Here is an 8,254-nt window from a genome sequence, read left to right as displayed (position 1 = left end):
TATATTATCTTTTTATGAGATCATTATTTTCATATTTGAGATCTCTTAGCTTCTGCAAATAGAATTTCAAGAGATGATGATATTTATATTAAGCCCTTCTTGCATTTATTTCTTCCAGAATGCCCAAAAGATTAGTCAGCTAAGGAGCCTAAAATGTTAGCCTGTTTACAAATATGAGATCTTCCTTGACTACACAAGTACCTTACAGAAGAAGGCTACTCACTTGTGTTTGGATATGTCAGCTGTTTTGGTAATAAATCAAGTGTTGTTTTTTCTACTATCTCTAATGTTTGTAGGTTCTAAAGTTAGAAAGTGTTGTTTGTTTTTTAATGCCACATTGCCTGTCAATTCTGTTTAGTTTTTATATATTCTTTTTTTTATATACAGTCCCTGTGGCCCTTTTCAAGCATGACAGATACTATTCTAAGCAGCTTTTTTCTCTGGAAATTATTCAACCACAGAAGCTGTGAGGGATATCTGAAATCCATTGCTTACTTGTCTAGAAAGACTTCCATCCATTGAGTGATAAAAGATTAAGTGTACACAACTTTTAGTAGTCACCACATAACACTTAACATTTTGATGCTCAAGACAATACTGTTCATGAATGGTTTAGTTTTCTTTATGCTGAGAGTGTCCAAGAAGGATTAGGTCAAAGGTTAATTGGACAAACAAGTTAATAAACTTTGTCTTTGAATCTGAAATTGTAGAACTTGTAGAGAAAAAAAAACAACTAAGTGTTTTTTATTTTAATTTACCAGGCACCAAGTACCTACTATTCATTTACTTTGACTGTTGACTTTAAGTTAGAAATTAAGGAAAGATTTCTTTGAGCTATATTTGTCAATGACCATAGGCATTAAGAGAGTTGACACCTCATTTTACTTTTCAACAAGATGATGTCTTAAAGAAATTAAGAGCTTTTGATGGAATTCTGTGGTTGAATAACAAAAGGAATAATCACAGGATTCCATCAAAATCATTGCAATTTGAACATTGTTGGTAGTGTCAATGTTATTAAGTTTACATAAAGTATTTAAGTATAGTTCTTGGTGTTGTTACATTATTCATTTTCTAGTGACCAGGCAGTGTTTTATACCATGAATGAATATCTGTTGTAAGAGATTTAAGGTATACAACTCCATTAATAATATCTTTGACAATAAAATATTTTGATCAAGTTTATATTTTTGGAACAGAATATGCTAATGTGTTAAATGCACATTTTTCTTTTTTTTTTGGAATAACAACTGATATTTAGTTTTATCCCTTTGTATCTTTCTACAGTAGATGCACTGTCATACTAAATGGAAATTTTAAAAAATTATAATTTCTAATCAAATTGTCTCCCTTTTAAAATCAAATATCTAAATGAATCATGCTACTTTGATTCTACACAATCTACAGGACTACCAATGTACATTAGTTTCGAACAAAAAGTTGCTAACTTTAAATAATTGATTAACTCATTTTGATATTTATGTATACCTTGTAATAAAAGTGGCATTCATTTTACAATTTCATTTTTTTTTTTTTATTGTAACTGGTCTGTGTTAATTTCTTTTTTTTTTTCAAATTACTTTGTATTGCCTATATGGGGAAATGGTATTTCTGGTGTTTCTTTGCTCAGCAAAAACAAGTCAGGATTTGAACTCAAGCCCCCTTGACAGTGGTTTATGCCAGATATCCAGCATTTCATGTAGTTTGTAGGCCAAATTTGATACTCACAGTGCCCCAGTGCAGGTAGAAAGAGGAAACCTTGCCTCATTAATGTTTGCTGCTCCAGACTTGCTGCTCTCTATCTCAACTGATCTAGGAAGCACTACAGCTGGGTTTCAGTCCACTGCATTGGCTAGAGAGGATTTCAGTCTCTCAGGCTGCAACTTAAATGAAGTCTGATGTGATTTTATTTATAAAAAGTTGTATGGATGTCTTTAAGCTACATAACTTATCCTAGTCCAATGTGTTGATTGACATAGTTACCAGGTACTGGTACTAAAAAAATTGCCGCTTTTATCCTCCCCTTCCAGCAACCCTTAGATCTAGTTTTTCTACATTTCTAGTTGTTTAATAGTGCTTTTCCATATGTCATTAAAAAGTTATGTTAAAAGTTAACAGGTTTCTTTAGCTAATTGCTTTGTAACAATATTTGTTTTTGAGCAAATTTTTAGCAAATCTCAAACTTTGATCTGATTCTATGGCCTCCTTCAGTCACAAAGCTGCTATGGATCATCTCATTTTCCAAACATTAGCTATGAATCATTTTCCTGACATTAGTTGTGGTTGCAATGATGTCACCCACACAGCTATATATTTGAAGGAATGGAATATGCCAATACAGTTTGGGATCAATGGCATCGTAGGCTCTGCCTGGGAGTAGCACTGTATGCTGCTAACTGAATGGTTGACTCCTGGTTTTAGCTGCAGACTTTGCAATCTGTAGGGCAGATGATATAAAGGTCATCTGTTTTAGCGTCCCATGGTCGGCACTATGACCAACTGTCTTTACCTTTTCCCTAAGAAATGCCAGGAACCCATTAGAACCAGGTGTACTCAAAGGTGCCTAATAGTCCTAAAATTAAAAATCCCAGTCTTCAAACCCTGGACACATGTTTGGAAGCCAGGTATTTCACCGCTCAGTCACCTCACCTCCAAGTGAATTATATAGAAGCTTTTCACTGTTTGCTCAACTTTCGTTCTACAACTAAAGCAAGGTAATTATGTATTGTTAGGGACAGGGGTGGTCTCAATGCTGTCTGGAATGATTCAAGAGAATATTAGTATTATGTTAGCATGGCAGGGCCCAAGGTCATGTCTAGCCTGCACTAACAAGAAGTTACAGTTGCCAGAAGGTCTACTGGGTGGGTTGTATCTGTGCACCTCAGTCTGTGACCAAAGAAATCAAGAAAGAGAAGAAATAACAAAATGATACTTTAATTTAAATGAGCAAAGCAGCAGTTACAAAACACTGCAGATAAAAAAACAAAAAAATTAGGAAAAGATCTAGTACATAAACATTAGAAGTGGCCATCATTTTAAAACAAACTTTAAAACAAAAAAACGCCAATTATTTTGACAGTTGTTTCAATTAGAAAAATAATGTACCATAATATAAAACTATATATATAAAGTAGCTTTACATATAGAAAAAAACAACAAATTCTGAAACTTAAAGGCAGTTCCAAGTACAGAATAATTAAAACTGACACACTCTGGTCAACAGTACAGGAAACAGCATCGCCCTAACCCATATAATAATAGGCGGAAGTATAAGCATACAGCTTAGCACTAGTCTACAAAAGTAGCAAAAATAAAAATACATAAAAATAGCTCTAGAGCGTCAGTTCACAATTATAAAAAAAATGCTTGCATGACTGTTAATAAAGTCTAGGTCTACTGTTTGTTTTCTTGGTTTTACATGTGTTCCATCAGAAATAGAGATTACATCCTAGCCCTAACCAGGACAGTGAGTGTTCATACCAGAGACTATGGATAGTGGATACCCCCATGATCACCATTAGATAAGACAAAGTGAATTAGTATTTGAAAGTTTTAAATAGACTATGGGGATGAACTCAATGCTATAGTGAAGTCTGACAATATTAAATATTAATATAATCTTTGTTTATGAAACAATTTCTTATTTATGATTTCAGACTAAAACTTAAAATGCATTCATAGCAACACACAAACACATTCATATTAATAACATCATAGAAAATGCTAACAGTTTTATTTTAAATATAATATAACATATTATAATTGATCTAAATAATGTCAAGTCACTATTTACACTATAAAAAGCATAGAACAAATTGTGCATGGATGTGACACTAATGAACATTAATATGATAGCACACAAAAGCAGGGGAGATAATAAATTGAATTAAAAGCATAATGTAGCAAGGCTTTGGTGTTGTGACTCCAATAATGATAATATACCACAGCCCCTCCCTCCTCCAAAACAAAAAAGAAAAAACATTTCACTGAAACAACAAGAAGCTTGAGGGGAAAAAAAGGAATATTAAAAAAAAAAAGAACAATGACTGGACTGAATGACAAGATTTACCTAAATATAGAACAAGATACAAGTCCATTATGGTGATTCCACCCAAATAGTTAATACAAAGTACATCACTTGTACCTATATTAGAAATGATTGTTCTATTCATTGTCATCTGTTAGGTTTTCTGACTTTGCGACCACCTCTTGTAATGTAACCTCTTTTTTTTCTTCTTCTTCTAGCCAGCTTTATTGCTGCTGAGCTGTGAGCTCTTTTGCAGACTGTGCCAAGGAAAAAAAGTGTGCTGTTTTCTTAAGTTGCCGTACAGGGTGTTGGTTATGTTGGGCTGTAGTGGAAGTAGGGTCTGCCTAAAGTGGATTAGGGAGGGGCATTCAAAGAGGATTTGGTTTATGGTTTCAAAGGAGTGGGCACAGTGTCTGCAAAGGAGGAGTTGTGTGGAGTTTATTTTGTTCAGGTGGTAATTTAATAGTGGTGTGTGTCCTGTTCTTAGTTGGAAGATTGTAGATTGTTCTTTGCTGGGGAGGAAGTTAATACTGTCCAGTTTGTTAGGCGTAGTCATTTCTTTGTACATGGCTCTGCCTGTGTTTCCTGATGCCCATTGGTTGAGCCACTCCTCTTTGTGATTGTTGACTAACATTGACCTTAGGGTGAGGTAGTTAACAGGTCTATCTGGTTGTTCCATAGATGAACCTGCCTTTGATAGCTTATCTGCCTTTTCATTTCCCATGATGCCAATGTGTCCAGGGATCCACTGTAGTGTGATATTGATATTTAATTTTGATATCATCTGATGGATTATCACAATGAGTGTTGTCAACTCTCTTGGGCTGTTTGAGGTGCTGCTGTTAAGTGCTTGCAGAGTGGATTGGGAGTCTGTAAAGACAACAATATTTGATGGTGGTTGCACTCCTTCATATAATTTGTTTTCCACTGTCTGTAGTGCTATGGTAATGTAACATAAAGTAGGTGACCACGGGTACTCAGCCTGAGGTTGGGAGAAGATCTGAATTTGAAGTAGCATTAGGGAAATGTTCAGTTCTTTCAGATGCAGGTTCCCTCACAAAAAAAGGCTCTAAATGATGGTAGAAAAGGAAACAATCTCTTATGTATCTACTGTGTCTGTGTCTTTGCCTCTAGGAATTGTTTTCCCTCTCAAGATGTTCACTGTAAAGAGAACAAAAATTGATCAAAACATTTTCATAGTCAGTGAAACACAAAACTTGGCAAAGATTTACTTAGAGGTTTAGTATAAAAACAATATTAATTGATATACATAGCTTTGCTTACCTTTTTATTCCATACATCTCTTGATGAATATTTTGGTTTACATTTCATCTTCATGTCAGTCTACATCTTCATCATGTCAGCCTACATCTTCATGTTGGTCTACATCTTCATGTTGGTCTACATCTTCATCATGCTGGTCTACATCTTCATCATGTTGGTCTACATCTTCATCATGTTGGTCTACATCTTCATCATGTTGGTCTACATCTTCATCATGTTGGTCTAAATAAGAATAAGAAAAACTTTTGCCTTGAAAAGGGAAAAAAAAAATTCTATTGCTTTTCTTTTCATGTTCAATAAAACTATTCTGATGATGCAGCTTTATGTTTTAACTTAGTATTTTATGAATAAACTTTAAAGAAAAAAAATACACTCAAGACACCTACTACAGCAGCAAAGAATAACTACCCAAATTAAGTGAAAAAAAAATTTAAGTTTTATTAAGCCTTTAAATTCTAAGGAATTTATTGAAGATTTTCAATTATGCCAAAAAACTATAAATAACTAGCTATTTAGTGTATCTAATGTACAGAATACAGAAAGCTTTAATATTTAGAGTGAAAATTCTGCTATAAAGTTTGTGCTTTTCTAGAAAATAAAATCACAACTTTTTAAGTTCTTTTGCTTGTAGTCCAAACTAATTTGTTTTGTTTAGTTGGCAATAGCAATCTTTCCAAATAGCTACAGAGACTGTCTAGATTGTTTCAAATTCTCTAGGTTTATTCTTTTTATATATTCTTTTATTTGATCTCACTTTCTTTATATTGCTTCAGCCAATCTCTATATTGTTTGCTCTCCTTTTTCTATCCTTATGTATTGTATTTCTTTTAGAATGTACTTAAAAATCAAAATGTAAGCAAAGAGCAAATTATCAAGTTTAAAATTCCCACGAGATAAGATCCAAACAAATGAAAATTCAGTTTGATTACAATTATCCTTAGGATTACTACTATAACAATGACAATATAGATGCAAACAGGAACAACATTCACACACAAAAAATATAAACACTCAGTCTTATACAGCCAGTGCTTAATGAACTAAGTTTCTCAGTGATGTGACAAATGACTATGAAACACACTGACAGAAAGTAGAGTAAAAGAATAATAAAATCTTTCTGTTCTAGCCTTAATGAAGAGGAGGCGACCACTTTATCCAGATCTGATGTAACTGGTTTAGTGGCTGCAGATCGTCCTCAAGAATGCATAAATGAGATCAGATAATGTTTCAACATTACTTACATGTACACTGCACTTGCTTGATATTCTTGTCAAATGTTTGACATGTTTTGAATGTTTCTTGAGAGCTGAAGGGAATCTACTTCCTTGACCAAATGTCCAGCAGAATAAATATCAGACAAGATATGAGCATCAAGATGACCACACACAGTCCAGCACATATATCACATGACCAGGCAGCCATCCTTTCTTATGAGAAGACAAAGTCTTAGTGTAGTGACCTCTTTTGCTTGAATTTTTTCTTGTAACTTAGTGCACAAAATAATTGAGAACTGAAATGACTTCAACAAAATATTATGAAAATCTAGGAGAAAAAAAAAATGCTAAGTAGAGGAAAAATGACAATTATAATACACATTTTGTTAATGTTTTATTTCATGTCAGTTCTCTGCAATTCTATAGAATTTGAAGAGTTAGAGCATGAATAAGATGATAATTCCCCTCTCCCTTTTCAAGTTAGTTGTTAGTAACACCAGGTTAGTAGCAACAAAATCATGTAGAAATAGACATGGCTTTATTTAATTTAGTCTGACTGTTGTTGACTTGTAGCACCAAACTGCTGGTAGGCAACTAAACTGTTGAAGGCATAATATATCTTAGCTAATAAGAACTTGAACAACTTCCTTGTGAACAAAACTAAATATAACATTTATAATACTTGTGATCACATGAAATAAATGTAGTAGACTTAAGTAATAAAATTTCTTACAATCTAACTCACTACAATAACACAACCTTTCAGTCTTACATTCTGGAGTCGTCTCCCCTAACTAAGACCCAGTGACGACAATGCCACTTTTGCATCATTCACATCCAATCGCTTACCTCTTACCACAGTCACCATAAAAACACACACACTCCATAACACTTCTGCTTGTCCAACATTCTTTCACTGAATCAAGCCCCAAGCATCCTACTTGTCCATATGTTAGACTTTGCAATGACCATGTTTTTAATCATACTAGTTACATTTAGCAGACACTCTGGCACATATTGGAAATAATAGTGCAAATATTATGACTAATCAAGCTTTAAAAAACTCTAAATTAGATTCTTATTTCTGTACCTTGATATCTGTCAACAAAAACAACTGATACATTTGAACCTAAGGAAGAACAAAAAGAATCTGAAATATAAAGTTGTGTAACAAAAACTTGAAAGAGTTCAAGGTAACAAAACTTAATATATAGATATAAATTGCAGATATAGGCGAGAACCTAAAAAATTGGAATTTTATTTTGTAGCTTGATATCTGTTAACAAAAAATTAAACTTCAGTAAAAAGAAGTGTGATTAAACATTTCAAATATATAAATTCATATGTTGCTAATGAAACTGAAAAAAAAAAAAGTGGTTCTGGGAGTAATAAGCAGGACTACACATTTGTAAAAACACTGCAGATTATATATACTATATAATAACCATAATCATATATATTTATAATGGTAATCAAAACTAACATAATATAATATAATATATATATATATATATAGAGAGAGAGTTGAATGAATACTTGATGTGCCCCAACAGTTAATAGGACACTTGAGGTGCCACATAAGTTAAAAGGACAAGCAGTTGTTAGGACACTTGTGGTGCCCCAACAACTGATAGGACAAACATGAGGTGAACAACAGTTGGTATGATGGATGAGGTGCCCAACAATTGATATGACACTTAGAGTGCCCCAACAATAAGACCATTGAGTT

General features: G+C 33.3%; 1 long non-coding RNA gene across 4 annotated transcripts in view; it reads right to left on the bottom strand.

Annotated features, from left to right (window-relative positions):
• Positions 1–6,851: 6,851 nt before the first annotated feature.
• LOC129924107 (uncharacterized) overlaps positions 6,852–8,254 on the bottom strand; it is a 45,941-nt gene continuing 44,538 nt past the window's right edge. For 3 of the 4 annotated variants that reach the window (XR_008776018.1, XR_008776017.1, XR_008776015.1), the window contains exon 6: positions 6,852–7,675. This is a non-coding gene — a long non-coding RNA (uncharacterized LOC129924107). The remainder of the gene's footprint in view (positions 7,676–8,254) is intronic. The other variant, XR_008776016.1, reaches the window with a different exon arrangement.

Source organism: Biomphalaria glabrata, unplaced genomic scaffold (genome assembly GCF_947242115.1).
Source record: "Biomphalaria glabrata unplaced genomic scaffold, xgBioGlab47.1 scaffold_27, whole genome shotgun sequence".
Lineage (NCBI taxonomy): Eukaryota > Metazoa > Mollusca > Gastropoda > Planorbidae > Biomphalaria > Biomphalaria glabrata.
The sequence above is the reverse complement of the archived record's forward strand: the minus strand, read 5'-3'. Positions and strand labels throughout refer to the sequence as shown.